The sequence below is a fragment of the Lepidochelys kempii genome, chromosome 1 (assembly GCF_965140265.1).
Source record: "Lepidochelys kempii isolate rLepKem1 chromosome 1, rLepKem1.hap2, whole genome shotgun sequence".
NCBI lineage: Eukaryota > Metazoa > Chordata > Testudines > Cheloniidae > Lepidochelys > Lepidochelys kempii.
The window spans coordinates 184,618,672-184,636,043 of record NC_133256.1 but is presented as its reverse complement, the minus strand read 5'-3'; positions in this window follow the sequence as shown (position 1 = coordinate 184,636,043).

Genomic DNA, 17,372 nt, shown 5'->3' with positions numbered 1-17,372 from the left:
CTCTTAACAAGTCTCTGCTGAGCATATGCAAACTACCCCCCTGCCAAATTTCAATTCCTTGTCCCAAAGCATGGACACGCTAGAACCTCTCAACGAAATGGATGTAAAAACTTTTTTAACAAAGGGGAAACAATGTCTTTTTTCTCCCAATCTTGGTCTTGGAAATGGATAAACTGTTTTTTTAGAATCATAGAATAGAATATCAGGGTTGGAAGGGACCTCAGGAGGTCATCTAGTCCAACCCCCTGCTCAAAGCAGGACCAATCCCCAATTAAATCATCCCAGCCAGGGCTTTGTCAAGCCTGACTTAAAAACTTCTGAGGAAGGAGATTCTACCACCTCCCTAGGTAACGCATTTCAGCGTTTCACCACCCTCCTAGTGAAAAAGTTTTTCCTAATATCCAACCTAAACCTCCCGCACTGCAACTTGAGACCATTACTCCTTGTCCTGTCCTTTTCTACCACTGAGAATAGTCTAGAACCATCCTCTCTGGACCCACCTCTCAGGTAGTTGAAAGCAGCTATCAAATCCCCCCTCATTCTTCTCTTCTGCAGACTAAACAATTCCAGTTCCCTCAGCCTCTCCTCATAAGTCATGTGTTCCAGACCCCTAATCATTTTGGTGCCCTTCGCTGGACTCTCTCCAATTTATCCACATCCTTCTTGTAGTGTGGGGCCCAAAACTGGACACAGTACTCCAGATGAGGCCTCACCAATGTCAAATAGAGGGGGACGATCACGTCCCTCGATCTGCTCGCTATGCCCCTACTTATACATCCCAAAATGCCATTGGCCTTCTTGGCAACAAGGGCACACTGCTGACTCATATCCAGCTTCTCGTCCACTGTCACCCCTAGGTCCTTTTCCGCAGAACTGCTGCCTAGCCATTCGGTCCCTAGTCTGTAGCTGTGCATTGGGTTCTTCCGTCCTAAGTGCAGGACCCTGCACTTATCCTTATTGAACCTCATTAGATTTCTTTTGGCCCAATCCTCCAATTTGTCTAGGTCCCTCTGTATCCTATCCCTGCCCTCCAGCGTATCTACCACTCCTTCCAGTTTAGTATCATCCGCAAATTTGCTGAGAGTGCAATCCACACCATCCTCCAGATCATTTATGAAGATATTGAACAAAACCGGCCCCAGGACTGACCCCTGGGGCACTCCACTTGACACTGGCTGCCAACTAGACATGGAGCCATTGATCACTACCCGTTGAGCCCGACAATCTAGTCAACTTTCTACCCACCTTATAGTGCATTCATCCAGCCCATACTTCTTTAACTTGCTGACAAGAATACTGTGGGAGACCGTGTCAAAAGCTTTGCTAAAGTCAAGAAACAATACATCCACTGCTTTCCCTTCATCCACAGAACCAGTAATCTCATCATAGAAGGCGATTAGATTAGTCAGGCATGACCTTCCCTTGGTGAATCCATGCTGACTGTTCCTGATCACTTTCCTCTCATGTAAGTGCTTCAGGATTGATTCTTTGAGGACCTGCTCCATGATTTTTCCAGGGGCTGAGGTGAGGCTGACTGGCCTGTAGGTCCCAGGATCCTCCTCCTTCCCTTTTTTAAAGATTGGCACTACATTAGCCTTTTTCCAGTCATCCGGGACTTCCCCCGTTCGCCATGAGTTTTCAAAGATAATGGCCAATGGCTCTGCAATCACAGCCGACAATTCCTTTAGCACTCTCGGATGCAACTCGTCCGGCCCCATGGACTTGTGCACGTCCAGCTTTTCTAAATAGTCACTAAGCACATCTTTCTCCACAGAGGGCTGGCCATCTATTCCCCATGTTGTGATGCCCAGCGCAGCAGTCTGGGAGCTGACCTTGTTAGTGAAGACAGAGGCAAAAAAAGCATTGAGTACATTAGCTTTTTCCGCATCCTCTGTCACTAGGTTGCCTCCCTCATTCATTAAGGGGCCCACACTTTCCTTGGCTTTCCTCTTGTTGCCAACATACCTGAAAAAACCCTTTTTGTTACTCTTGACATTTCTCGCTAGCTGCAGCTCCAAGTGCGATTTGGCCTTCCTGATTTCACTCCTGCATGGCCGAGCAATATCTTTATACTCTTCCCTGGTCATATGTCCAACCTTCCACTTCTTGTAAGCTTCTTTTTTATGTTTAAGATCCGCTAGGATTTCACCGTTAAGCCAAGCTGGTCGCCTGCCATATTTACTATTCTTTCGACTTTTTTTCTGAAACTTTCCAAAAAAAAGTCAGCCTCAGGCAGACGGCATAGAAAATTTCTGCCTAAATGGGTAGTTTGGTAAAGTTGTAAGCAACTTAAAACAAGGACTTATGATGGAAAATATCAGGCAACCTTAAGTATAGGTGGTGCTACCAGGTCTGCCTATAATTAAGGCTGCGATTCTGTCACGCAGGTCATGGAAGTCATGGATTCTGTGACTTTGTATGACTTTCGCAGCTGTAGCAGCCAGTACAGCTGACCCCAGGGCCGCCAAGGGGCCAACCCCGGGACTGCTCCTCGGGCACCCCCGGGGCCAGTGCACTGGCTGCAGCTTGAGCAGTCCTGGCAGCTGGCCCTGGGGACCGCCTGAGCAGCAGCAGTCCCAGGAGGAGCCCCAGAGGCTGTTGAGAGAACTATTCCCCGGGGCCTTGGAGCAGCAGGCCACCGGGGACAGTCAGCCCCCACCGCTGGAGCAGAGTACCCCCAGAGCAGCAGGGCCTCAGGAGCAGAGATTTAGTCACCATGGATATTTACAGTAAAAGTCATGGACAGGTCACAGGCCATGAACTTTTGTTTATTGCCCATGATTTGTCCATGACTTTTACTAAAAATACCCATGACTGAATCTTAGCCTTACCTATAATCCATACTCCAACTCTGTCCCGGTGGTGCAACTCCCATTGAATTCAGTGTTGCATTGTGCATGTCTGTTTGTGCACAGAATGACCACCCACACTTGGCAATACTTTAAATTATTAATCACCAACAGTAAATATGTCCAAATCTGTATTGTATATACAAAGAGTAATGAATGAAACCCAGGGCTGATTCAGAAGCAAATTGGGGAAAACAAACATCCGACGAAGTGATCTGTAGCTCACGAAAGCTTATGCTCAAATAAATTGGTTAGTCTCTAAGGTGCCACAAGTCCTCCTTTTCTTTTTGCGGATACAGACTAACACGGCTGCTACTCTGAAACCACTCATACCTTTGTGGGGGTGGCACCCTGGGGTTTCACAAAGTTTCTAAGTGCCTAAGGCCATGTTTACACTACAGCAGCACAGCTATGGTGCTGCATCTTTTCTTTTATAGTGTAGGCACTTCCTATTAGACTGTGGGGAATTAAGCAAATATGTACCCACATAATTTTATGCATAAAATGTATGACCATACATTGTAGCATAATATTGCATAATATCCCTTAACAGAGAAAGACCATGAGAAATGTTGGATCACACTGAGAGTCAAAGGAGTATTCATCGATTTTGCCACAAAATGCCATAACAAGGGTCCCACATTGCAAATATACCAGCAAAAGAGAATAAAAGATTTCCTGGACCGGTATTTGAAGATGTCGGAAACTCTTGCAAAACGTGCAACGTACTTCTGGACCCTCAGAGGAAATTGACAATTGCAAACCACCTCACCAAATCACGGAAGCATTTAAAGTAAGAAACTACATTGCAGGGAGAATCATAAAAAATGCAGCGTACACTTTCAACGTGTTTCAACACAACAACAATAGCACAACATGAGCATTTGCCTATTTCCATGACCGGTTCTTAACTTGTGTACTACAAACGTACCATTATCTAAATGGACCATCCTTTCATACACCAGTTTCTAAACACTTGAGTCAAGAATAATAACACAATTCCAGGAGGTTACCAACTTCAAGATACATATCTTACAGATGTCTACAACCCTGAGAGAAATAAACTTAAGGACAAAGTGAAGGATAACTACATGTCAGTTATATTTGATTAAATGACTAGTGTACTTAACAATTTACTGGCACCACTGGTGAAAGACCTTACCGGGAAGGTGTCCTCCTATTTTGCTGACACGCAGTTCATGCAGAAAACAAATCACAGCACCGTATCTCAAACAGTCATTCAGACTGTGCAAAGTTATGAAACTGCTTACAACAACGTGGTTGTCTTTGACATGGATAATACCGCGTACATGAAAAACACTTACAAAACTGGACTGTCTGGACTGTTTCCTGATAGCATCCATGCCTTGCTCACATGATCAATCTGGTGGGGAAAAGTTTTCATAAGCCATTCAATGATGTCACTGCACTGGTAAAAGCTTTCTTCCAAATGTTCCACATGGTAGGGGGTAGGAAGATGAGGTACTTAAACTACCTCAGGCAAAAAGTTCCCAGTACAACGATAGCACCAGAACCAGTAGCAACTAGACAGAACAGCTGTTTTGCTGCTGTTCGGTATCATGAAAAGCATTTTCAATATTACCACGGCTTTGTTGAAGAAGAGATGGGTGTGCGTGGCTGCTTGGCACCAGTTTCATTGCAGGAACTTGCAAGAGTGCTGTCCGACGAAACCCAGAGTTTAACGCTAAAGGTTGTGTTGTGTTTTAGCAATGAAATGTGCAAGCCAATCATTGACCTAATGGCTACATTTGAAAGTCAGAGACTGTGCACTCTCTTTGCTGGTGAGAAAATGGAAGAACTGCTGTTTTTCCTTGGGACACACGCTCAGTTTTTGGAGCAACCCACTGTAAGGTTTCTCAGGGCTGAAGATGTCAACAATGTAACAACTGATGAGAGTAGCAAGTTGTCCAGCTGTTGACAATTCAGCTGAAAAAGTAAATCAGTGATACTGAGAGTGGGCAGCCCGCAATTAAGTTCCTGAAATGCATAAGGATTTCCAACCCCAGAAGAGTTCCTGTAATGTCTCATATCAAGGAGGATTATGCTTCAATTCCTGGTTTCAGTGACTTTTCGGCAGAGGAGTTAGCGTTGTATACCGGGAAGGTGACACCCGAGGTGATCAAGAGCACTCTACAGTCGGGAAATTGACATCGCCATGTTTTGGTCGTCAACAGCCGACCTTCTTCTAAATTTGAAAACATTGGCTTTCAGATACATAAATGCTGTAACAAACACAGCTGATGCTGAGCGCAGCAACTCATTGTATAATCTTGTCCTCTCCAACCAGAGGCATTCTCTTTTGGAAGACAAACTGAAAGAGCTTGTGTTCCCTTATTTCAGTCCTGGAATGTAAAACGACTTTATGTTAACCAAAAATCCATTGGTTTAGTCTGACTGGTGCTTTATTTTATTTTATTTTTTACTTACTGTTCTAGTATTTTGGTAAGCAGTATGACAGAAGAACCCAGTGTAACTGCACAGTAATTCTGTTGCATTGCACAGTACTTGAGATAGTGCAAAGACTCAAAGCAGTCTTTTCTTTAATTGCTCTTTGTTTTGCAGTTGGACTTTGAAAAGACATTAGCATCTAGTCTACTGCAGAAAGAGGGTAATTTTGCTGAAAATTAGGAAAACTAACCTCAGTTGAACAAGTCCTTATTTAAAAATGTTATTTAGTTTTAAAAATCACACCTGCCAGGTCGCTTTTTTTGTTCACGGAATGATAAAGCCCTATAGTAGGTTCTGTGATAAAATGTGCTGTATGTGCTATCTAAAAACAAAATGCCTGCCTATATTTCTAAAGAAGGTTCAAATAGGGTTATATTTCATTTAATATGTAAAAAAAAATACAAATAATTTTGCGTAATTTTGATTTTTTTTCTGCGGTGAATCCTGTACCGAGGGAAGGGGTTTTTCTGCTGATGTAGTTAATCCACCTCTTGGAGAGAAAGTAGCGAGGTCAATTAAAAAATTCTTTCATCAACCTAGCTGCAGCTCCAGTGTGGGTTAAATTGACCTATGTCGCACACGGTGTGAAATTTTTCACAATCCTGAGCAATGTGGCTAGGTCGATGTAATTTTTAGGTGCAGACTAGGCCTAAGTCTCTTTTGAAAATGGGACTTGGCGTGAATGGACAAGGGTGGAGGAGCCTTCCCAAAAGTGGGAGGGGCAGGGCCCCCCACCCCCTCTGTAGCCCCGCCCCTTCCCTGCCTCTTTCCCCCTAGGCCCCGCACCCAGCCAAGCAGGGGGCAAGGAGTCTGGGCATCTCCACCTGCCTGGGGTGGGGGGGGGGGCCTGAAAGCAGCCCCTGGCCCATGTCCCTGCCCCCAGAGCCCCTAGCCCAGGGCAGGTGGAGGGCCCATGGCTCCCCACAGTTGCCCATGCGGCTCTTACCTCGACCCGGCTCCTGCCAGGGGGTGGGGCCTCGGAGCCACAGCCTGGCCATGGTAAGAGCCACCCAGGCAGCTGTGGGGAGCCATGGACCGTCCATCTGCCCTGGCTGGGGATTTTGGGGGACAGGGACAAGGGCTGGGGGCTGCTCTCAGGCCCCCCCACCCTGGGCAAGTGGAGGGTATGCGGCTCCCCAGGGCTCCCCAGCTGGGCTCCAGCTGCTGGTGTACTGGCCTAGCCTGGGGAGCCTAGGAGCCTTTTGAAAATATTACCCAAAGTCAACCAAACAAATTGCTTAAATAGTAAGTTGTGGTGTAGTAAAAATTGGGGCAAATAGCATTCAGACAATCCATAGGCTGAATTAACAGAAAATATGTAAAAACCTGAATCTTATTCGCAGGTTGTAAGTTACTTGGGACAGGGACTGTCTTTTTTTCCAGTGTTTGTACAGCATCTTGCCCAGTGGGGTCCTGGTCAATAACAGGGCTTGTAGGGACTACAAGGATACAAATAATCACAGAACAAAAAAGCTAAATGAATCTAATATGTTATTTACTGTGACTAGAACACCCAACTCCAGGAGTTTTGTTCCAGATTATTGACAATGTGTGTTATGTTTACAAGGTTTAATAAGCTACACAGAGCAGTACATTCTGAAGTGCTGTCAGAGAATTAGAACTAAACTACATTTGTCCAAATGAGTGAAGAGAGTGCATTCTGTCTTTCATAAAGTTCTGTCATTTACTCCCTAATTTGATACATTCAGTAATTCACTATGGCCCTGGTCTTGCTGCCAGCAACATCAAAACTCCCATGGATATCAGCAGGATCAGGATCAAAGGCTGTGGGTCTCCCAATTGTTAGTGTGAATTAGCAGGGTGCTAAAGGCCAGAGTCCATTCTCAGCAACCTAAGGGGGAAAAATATTCCCAAAATCCAGTTTTACCACTACAAATAAGCATAGCAATAATGTATGCATAATACATTCCAAAAGTGTGGCAACATCTAGAGACGATGAAAAAACAAAACAGTTTTTGTGAATTTTATTTTCAACAATTTGTCCCTTTTTATTGAAAAGTGTCAAAATAAATTTCTGACCAGCTCTAAAGATGTGTGAAACATTACCAACATTCCCCCTTCTCAGCCTCTGTCCCAACAAACCCTCTCTTCCTATCCTGCCCCACTGCCGTGCCTTCTTCCTCTGCCCCCAGCCAGGAGCTTTTTGCCCCTTTCTGCTTCTAAATTACCATAGATGTTAGATCTAGTTTTTGTTCATTTCTCTTGCTGTACACAGTGCAGACTTCAGCACACTTAATACTGCTGATTAGTAATTTAAAGTGTTATCAAGTGTGCTGTAAGTTTGCGCACAGATCAGTATATGCAACAGAACACTGTATTCAGTGGGAGTTTCACCAGCTGTGTATAACATACATTGACTTTGAAAGATTCTGAACTTACTTGATACATCCACAGACATGGCTGCCTTTGAAATCAACACGAGTCAAATGTGCACATGAGAAAGCAGAATTTGGCCCTTTGCCTTAATGTAAGTAATCCTTAGTTATTCAAAGTTGGAGTTTAACTTGAGAAATACCTTGAGCATTATAATAGATCTCTGCACCGATGCACAAGGAAATAATCTGTGGGATTCTGCAGACACCACAGAGTGTAGGAGAACCCCAGGGATTTAAGGATTTCATCACATCTAACTGAGTCGTAAAAGGATTGAGTTAAAAAAAATTTGCACTTCCCACTCCCTTGATACTTTGCACCAGACTTGAACCCAACTCCAAACCTTTTGAGGTTGGCCATTTGCTAATCAGAAACCCGAGATTAAATTAATTCCGAGAGTGGACTAGAGAAAGAGAGTCTGTACTTGGGAACCTAACATGAAGATGGGGGGAAAATTCCAACTTTCTCTTGTAAATGATGTGGTGGGCCCAAGTGCGGGGAAGGCTGTAGGAGTAAGTAGCACAAATGAAAAATGTCTTTGTTTTCTGAAACTCCTCTGTTGGCTGGAAACACACCAGGATGCAATTCTGCTCTCAGAACCCTGAAACATCAGGAAAATCTGCCAGGTTCCTATTTTGAAGGGGGAGGGTGAATTAGGGGAGGAAAATGAAAGAACTGAAACTGAAAACATTTTAACCTGAACCAGCTCAGTTGCAATGCTGAGCTTTGGTTGTTTTGATCCTTTAAACCTAAATTAAAGTGATTTCCTGTAATCTCCGACCCTGGGACTTTCCCCTTTCCTTTCATGCCTGTGCTTTGATCTTGGAAACCTTCAAGAATCATCTCTGATTTGTCTGCCTGAAGTTTATGAAGTCGTCTAACTTCCAAGCAATAGGAACATCTTTATTTGCTCAAGTATTCATGACACTTTCCCTTTGCCTGAATGGTATTGTGAACAAAATGTTGCTTGTTCTCATAAAACAAATAAAAAAGATCAAAATGAACTAAATACAGTTCCAAGGCTTCACTAATACCTTTTGCAGCATTCACCCAGCTCTGCTCCCTGTAGGCTTTGTCCGCTATTAAGTATTTTCTGAGAAATGGAAAGAGAAGTCATTAAATCAGTGTTTGCAAATTAGTAAGATTTAACCCCGTTTTAAACTGTATTTGTGCATTGGTTAGCCTGTGTTCTGGAGAAGCTGGTGATGTATATATAACAGAATTCTGTTAGAGGTATATGTGAGCAACCATTCTTTGGGCCGCAAAGAATTTCTAATGCTCACCACAAGTGCTGATCAGTAAAATCTAATTCCTCTGCAAAGTTCATGAGTTTGCCCAAGTTGACGTGGCTTTTCCATTCTTCTTATTGTTTTATGTAAAAGAAAATAAAGAGGAAAAACTGTGATAAATCTGGTGCTTCCGCATCTTCCTCTTTTTATAGGACAATTGTTTATAATACAATTGCTTATACCCTTTCTTGTTAAATTATAAGATTTCCTTTTCAGATTACAATATGCCTTCTACCCATTTTCCCTGATTCAGGAATGCACTTAAACTAATGAGATTTTTGCATGTGCTTAAAGTTGAGCCTGCACTTAAGTACTTTTTTGAATTTGGGCTTTAATATGTGCACTCTAATTTAGTGTATGTCAGGCTTCCTGTGAAGAGCTAAATCACTGGGCTCCAAAGTCACGTGTGTGTGTGTGTGAGAGAGAGAGAGAGAGAAGCTATAAGTGAATTAGAATTATGACTCTTGCCTCTAGTTGAAGTGATATGCTTGGTGTGCTTTTTCTTTTAAATGCAAGCTCCTTGTGATCTGCCATTCCAGTATTCTGTAGAAAGGGGCCAAGGCTGAAGGAACTTGCATAGATCTGCTCTATTCTGAGTCTGGTTCCAGTTGACTGTGCAGAACAGGAGCTTCACAGTGTCCTGTCTAAACTCTGTCTGGGAAGCTCAGCCCTTAAAGGCACAGTCCCAATACCATATCTTCCCTTCCCAGCCAAAATGTAATAAAACACTGAAAACCCATTAGTGCCACACATTTACACTTACATCCAAACCAATCATGAAGCTTACTGCTAATGTTCATTTAGTCTTGGAGGTGCGCTGTGCTGTCATTTGGCCTGCAGGGCTCCCCTGGAACCTCAGCGCTACTGCTGTCAGGAGGGAGCAAGTCCACTTGTTCTGGTGGTTTCGTGTCCTGGGGCTCTGTTGTCTCAACCTGCTGTGGTTGTTGCCTGTTTGAGTCCTCCAGGCTAAATAGCAGGTTCAGTGCCCCTAATTTCCTTCCCTTCTGGGATTTGGAAAAGGTGTCACCTATTACTCCATAGTATATGTCTGTCTGGTGTGACAACTTCATATGGCTGCAGAGCTACCTCTTGTGACACTGGTCCTGTTTGTAGCCATTGTTGCCCGTCACACAGTGTCATTTCCACGAAGTGGTGGCAGCTCCTGTGACCCCAAGTCCCACTGATTTGTGTTGCCTTTTTGTCTCTTTAGCCATCTGCAAGCCCCCAGGAGCTCCCTCTAACAGAGCAGACATGCTTGTGTTGAGTTTTCAGTTTTACAGAATGCCAGTTGGGGACAACTCATGCTTCATTGATGCATTCTGTAATTTAACAATGCTAAATACAGAACAGAGTCGGACTCCGCAACCTTTTTCAGTAGGTCACTTTGTGCAGAGCGCATCTACTTTGCTGACTGTAGTATACCAGACAATGTGCCACAGTTTAGTGGGCATGAGTTTAAGCTGCATGAAAACAACAATCTCCTCTTTAGCTGTAGTATCTTATAATAAGGCTGTCTCAGGGAAGTAAAAATACTAGTCTAGATGTAAACAAATCAATGCCTATTTTGCTTAGGGGGCAGGGGAGGGGGGCAATTTTTCCTAAGCAACAAACATCAGTTCTTTTCCTTGACTTGGCCTGAGTTTTTGACATGTACAACACACACTGACAGCTTCCTTAATGCCACTGTTCATTTGGGACCAGTATAAAATTTCTTTAATCCTTCTCTTAGATTTTTTTTCAATGCCTAGATGATCTTCATTATCCTTTTAACAATACTTTTCTGTAATACCTTAAGACTCACCATCCTGGTGCCTTTAAACAAAATCCCATCTAGTACTTAGAGCTCCCCCTTAAACTGATCATAGGAGCTGGGAGTATGCTGTCCCAGACACCCTATGCTAAGAGACATAATCACTTTTGGCAAAGTCTCATCCACAGCAGTAACTCTGGCCATCACCGTCCATATTTCATCTGAGATTGGACAGGTATTCTTTACTGTCAGATTGACATGTACAAAATCCAGCTCTGGACCTTGCTTCGGTCCACTTTTGTCAAATGCTCTAGACCACCATGCCTGAGACCACCACGTGTCTCTCAAGTTTGTATTCAATTTGCAAATCATATAATAGAATCTGAAAAAATAATCTCTGTATTCTTGCTGGGCGGGGCTGCCAGGCCCCTTTCAGCAATGGCAATAAATGGCTTCTGGTCAGTTTCAGCTGACACAACCCCCTTCTTCCTCCCCCCCCCCCACCAAATAAAGACATGAAACTGTTTACACCTATGGACTAATGCCAAATCCTCCTTCTCTATTTGAGCATATTGGCACTCAGTATTCATGATGAATACGCCACTGGTCTCCAGTTTTGTAAGAGGACTGAGCCAATACCCTCGTTAGAGGAGTCAGTGGACAACCTAGTTTTGTACTTACTGTCACAGTACCTCAGGACTGGGGCCTCTTTAACTGTCTCCTTCTGTTCCCCAAACTCTCTATTAAGATGTGCATCACATGTCTACTGCATGTCTTTGCACAGTAGCACTCGCAGGTGGCTGGTTCAGGCAGCTCGCTGAGTCACAAATTTCCCTATGTAGCTCACCATTTTAAGGAAACTTTGTAACCCTTCCTTGTCTGGTAGGGCCCGCATATCGGTGATGGCCTCAGCCTTACTGTAATCTACCTGTACATCTTGCTGTGTTAACTTCTCCCCAGCTATGTTATTTCTGTTACATGGAATTTACATTTGTTTGTTTAGCTTTAGCCCAGTAGCTGGGGTTCTTTCCAAAGCAGCTCAGAGCCTCTGGTGATGCTTCTCTGCTGTTTTTCCCCAGATCGTAATGTAATTTATGCAAACCTTAAGTTAGTACCCTCTATATCAACCACATTTTGTGGTATTTTCGGGTGAAACACCTGGGGGACCAGACCAAAACCCAAATGGCAGTCTGCAAAAACAAGGTCTCCCAAAGGGGGTGTTGAATTGGCACAAGCATGTGCTCTGTTTTTCTAAGGTACCTGCAAGAACCCTGCTGATGCATCAGGCCTACTCCCGAGTAATTTCTCCATGTATAGAACATGGACAATGTTCCCTTTTGACATATTGAATTCTTTGGGTTTATGCACAAGTGGAGGGTTCTGTCTGTTTTTCTACAATGACCAACAAGTGTTACCCTCTTGGTTCTTCTACTCGCTGGATTCCCAGAGCAATGAGCTCATCCAGCTCCTCTTTTAGCCTCTGGCTTAGGGCTAGGGAAACTTTCCTTGGGGCATGAATTGTGGGACAGTTGGGCTCTTTCAGCTCTCTTCTGTGTGCTGTTGTGAGCTTCCCTATCCAGTGGAAGATGTCCTCAAATTGCTCCTTAATTGTTTGGGTCTCTTGCCCCTCCAAAGAATGCACTCCCTTGATGAGACCAGGGCGTGACACGTTTTTAACCCAATAATGGGTGCTCTTGTCCCTGGCACTACTACAAATTGTATCTTTATTTACCCATACGTTTAGTTCACACCCACCTTTAGTGGGGATAAGCTCACAACTGTAAGCCTGAGTTTTACCCGTTTATAGCCAGCGCCTGTGGCTTTTCTTTTAGTATGAAAAACATTGTTTGCTTGTGCACTATTGTCCACCTCAAAATTAAATGAAAATTAATGTTTTCGGGCTGATAGTCCAATCATCTTCTGCTGCAATGTTGTCAGCTGTTCCCAGGAAGAATTCATCTGAGCCAGCTGGGCTGTTGTCAGGTTCTTTGTCCAAACTCTGCCCCCTCTGCTGCTCTTGCGTACTCTATCCATTAAACTCTTGCATCTTTTCCCCTATGTTGGGCCTTGTCCTGACTTGGGCTGGTTGCCACAGCATGTGCAGCGCCACGTGCTGTTTTCGGTGGACCCCGAGTTTGAGTTCCACATGCCTGTCGGCCTCTCATCTCATCTTCTTATGTTATTTTGGATTCTCCATCTTGTCTACAGCGTCAGCGCACTGTCCACTCTCCGTGAGCTTCATTCTGGGCTGGGCGACATCCTGTGCTTGGCAGATTCTAATTGCCTTAGTGAGGGTTAATTCTGGCTCTCCCAATAGTGTGTCTCTAACATTTTTGTTCCAGATTCCAGTCGCAAGCTGGTCTCTTATGAGGGCCTCAGCTCTAAAATCTCTGCTATTGTTTCACCTTCTTGTTGTACTCTGAAACAGCTGAGAGATGTTTTTCAGCATTTTTAGGTGGAGTGCAGTTTCTCCTCAAATGTCTGCAATAATTTCATATTTCAGAGTAGCAGCCGTGTTAGTCTGTATTCGCAAAAAGAAAAGGAGGACTTGTGGCACCTTAGAGACGAACCAATTTATCCGGTGAAGTGAGCCGTAGCTCACGAAAGCTTATGCTCAAATAAATTGGTTAGTCTCTAGGGTGCCACAAGTCCTCCTTTTCTTTTTGCGAATAATTTCATAGTTAGCCTACTCTGCCTGAGTTAACTAAAAACTTCTAAACACATCAAGTGATTCAGAACCTGCTACTGGCAGAAATAGGGCTACCTTCCACCCGTGTCTATATTTTCTAGCATTCATTGCTTGTAGATGCAGGGAGAAGCACTGTTTAAACCTTTTCCAGCTGTCTTCCACATTTCTAAAGTTTCATCTCTGATGGATGGGGCTTTTAACTGCTTCGTTCTTCCACTCAGGATCTTTTCTCAGTTCTTTTTACTCCCAGGATTATGCAGTGTTCAGAGATCACTCAGTGCTCAAGGAAGTTGCAAGTGTCTGGTTCCAACTGGCTTCACAGTGCCCCACCCAGATTTTCTGTTTGGGAAGCTCAGCCCTTAAAGGCACAGCCCCTAATACCACACCTGTTCACGGGGTGAAACTGTCAGGGCTACACTTTTATTGTGACTACATCTCCTATGCACCTAACAATCCTGCCCTCCAGTATACCTGCAAACTGTGACAAGAGGGACATGGCTTCACAAGTTCAGTCAGCCTCTCTGGGGACTGGTGGAGAGTGGCCCTGCATTTCTCAGGGCACCCTTGAGTCCTAAATAACTACCACAGCATCTGCATTCATTGACTGGAATTTCTTCTTAGTTTTAATATAGTAAAAGCAAAACTGTTTTTAATCATTTAAATATAAAATGAAAGTGAGAAAATATTCTTTACAGCTCAAAAAGGTTTGCCAGTATCATATTACCAAACAGGGGATGTGCTTAGTCTCAGAATCAAATTTTCAAGTGCCTAAGTGATTTAGAGCTTAGGTCTCCTTGAAAATCAATGAGACTTAGGATTCTACGTGTGGTGTATTGAAAACTGTACTAAAATTGTAAACTATCACTTTAAATGGTCAGCGTTTTTTCCTGGCCCTGTTTGCAGGCTAGGGAACTCCCTAGGAAAGGATGTGATCTGGCCTAGCACTCGAGTAGCAGTCAGTCTGCAGAGTAAGGTGAGATAATATGTGTGACTCTGTTTCAGGGAGCAGCCTGCTTTGTCTCTCTGTGATTTTGGGTTCTTGTGTGTTATCGATCTGAATTCCAAGTAGTAAAGTAGTGTTATGCTGCAACCTTCCAGAAAGAGTATTTTATGTTCCTATCTGACTAAGATTGCCAATTTTGGTTGGATATATTCCTGGAGGTTTTAATCACATGACATAATTTTTAATTAAAGATTAATCTTTAATTCCTGGAGACACCAAGACAATACTAGAAGGTTGGCAACCCTACATCTGGCTCCTCTCTGTGTATTGTAACAAAGTTCTTCCTCTACCTTGGTAGGTCTTGCGCTTATTGGCAGATTTGCTCGCCTCAGAGATTCACAGCAGCCCTCAGTTTGGCCGTTTTCATGAACCCACAGTCCAGGTCAACTCCTCCTGTGTCTGATCAGGAGTTGGGAGGTTTGGGGGGAACCTGAGCCCGCCCTCTACTCCGGGTTCCAGCGCAGGGCCCTGTGGAATCTAGAGTGCCTCCTGGAACAGCTGTGCGACAGCTACAACTCCCTGGCCTACTTCCCCATGGCCTCCTCCCAACACTTTCTTTATCCTCACCATAGGACCTTCCTCCTGGTGTCTGATAACGTTTGTACTCCTCAGTCCTCCAACAGTCCGCATTCTCACTCTCAGCTCCTAGTGCCTCTTGCTCCCAGCTCTTCACACGCGCACCACAAACTGAAGTGAGCTCCTTTTTAAACCCAGGTGCCCTGATTAGCCTGCCTTAATTGATTCTAGCAGCTTCTTGATTGGCTGCAGGTGTTCTAATCAGCCTGTCTGCCTTAATTGTCTGCAGAAAGTTCCTGATTGTTCTGGAACTTTCCCTGTTACCTTACCCATGGGAAAGGGACCTACTTAGCCTGGGGCTAATATATCTGCCTTCTAACACTCTCCTGTAGGGCGTTCTCTGCTCGGTGTCCCCATCTGGTTCCCTTCGTTTGACCCTTTGACCAGACTCCTGTCCATGTTATTTCATTAGTTGTCCCCCGTATTTATTTGGTGTCCAGGTCCTATGGATCCCCTCTTAGGCTGTGGGTGGATCTTTTAGCAGTGGGCGGGCAAAGCCCAGATCCCAGTAGGATCACTCTCCTGTAGCCATCTGGCCCGACACTGTCACAGTATGCTGTGACCATAATACTAAGTCACTTTTCAAAATGATACTGTCTCCTAAGTGGCTTAGGCACTTCTGAAAACTGTACCTGAGATGCCTTCAAGCCTTGAGGGCAATAAAACATGAAATGGTGTGTGGTTATACTGGAGGACTATAATAGACATGTATGATCATATGGATACACAAAGGGAAAGAGGGTGGTTTTGTGGTTAGGGCAATAGACTGGACTCAGAATAGCCAAGCTTTTGGTGATTCTATATTTTTATTTTTTTCCTCTGAAGTGCCATGAATGAATTTCTGTTCTTTAAATCTACTGTAACTAGTAGTCTCTATATTTATGTACCATGCTGATGATCCATAGATCCATAGAATGTAAATTTACAGGGAGAAAAAAGAAAAGGAAATTAATCGATGAAACACATGTGCTAGAAATCCACCAACAGCCAGATAAATAGTCCTAATTAATTCTTAGTTTGTGGTTGGTTGCTCTGATGCCAAGCTCCTCCATACCATTTCAGCTACTTGAATCCTTAACAGAATAGTTGTATGTTGTGCCCAGTCAATGTCTGACTTCCTTATAGAGCTAGCATGTGGCCAGCTTTGAACTATCAAAATAGAACTTTGATTTGTTCACAGTACAGTGGGTCCAGTTCACCGCATCTTACTCCAGTTCTATGGTGCTGTAAGCCCACTGACATCAAAGTATTACACAGAGTTAAAACTGGAGCAACACAGTGGTGAATCAGGCCTGATGTTCATACTTAATTCATTTGTGTTATAACTATTGTTATTGCGGGTTAATGGATAGGGCATTATTTCCACTGGGATGTAAAGATACAGGCCACTTAACAAAACAAATAAGAAGGGAAGATCCGTGCCTTGCAGAAGATCTGATCCTGTGAGGCGCTGAGCATCTCTGCGTGGTGCCCTGAGCTGTCACTGGAGCCAACGGCTGTTGTCTAGAGCTAGGTGAAAAAATAATGTTGTGGTTTGCTGACAATTCTGGAAAATGAAAAAACAAAATCAGAGTCCAGTCAAAACAAAAACAATATTTTTCAAAAATTTTGGCACATTGAAAAGTAAAAAAATAATCATTTGGGGTTGAGTGTTTCATTCTGACCAGATCAGAATGTTTTGTTTCAATTTTGACCATTACATTTTTTTAATAAATGGAAAGGAAATTTTGAAATGAAAACTCATTTTCAACCAAAAAAATTAAAACATTTTATTAAAAAAAAAAGTCAAAACAAAACTTTTTTCTGACTTTGCCCCCGCCCCACCCCCGGCTGAAACAATTTGGCAAAATCAACAGGCATTTGCTAAACAGTTCGATGTCACTGAATTTGGGCTTTTTTGCTGAAAAAAGGTTCATACAAAAATCTGCCCAGCCCTAGAGTTGTGTGCTCAGGCCCTCTCAGAAGGTGCTCAGCACTTCGCAGGATGGGTCTCTAAAATAGGCAAAATGAAGGGGCAGTGTTTCAGGCACAGGAGGCACAGACAGCTCATTGACGGGAGACCAGTGTACCAAGCATTCATGGCATGGCGTTGGGAGAGGCAGTGAGAGAATGTTCCAAAAGCAGGAGGAAGCAAAATGTCTGCTGCAAAGCGGAGGGGCAGATAAAAAGGAAGGGAACAGTAGAGTGGGAGGTCTGGGTGGTGCCAGTGGTGGGAGACGGAAGAGGGGTTGGTATTGGAGGTGGTGGGATGAGATTAAGCAGGGCCACTGATTACAAGGCAGCGTGAGCATTAACAATGTTTTGGTCCAATTGTAGACTATTATGAAATGATGTTTCCTCTCCTTTGTGGCTG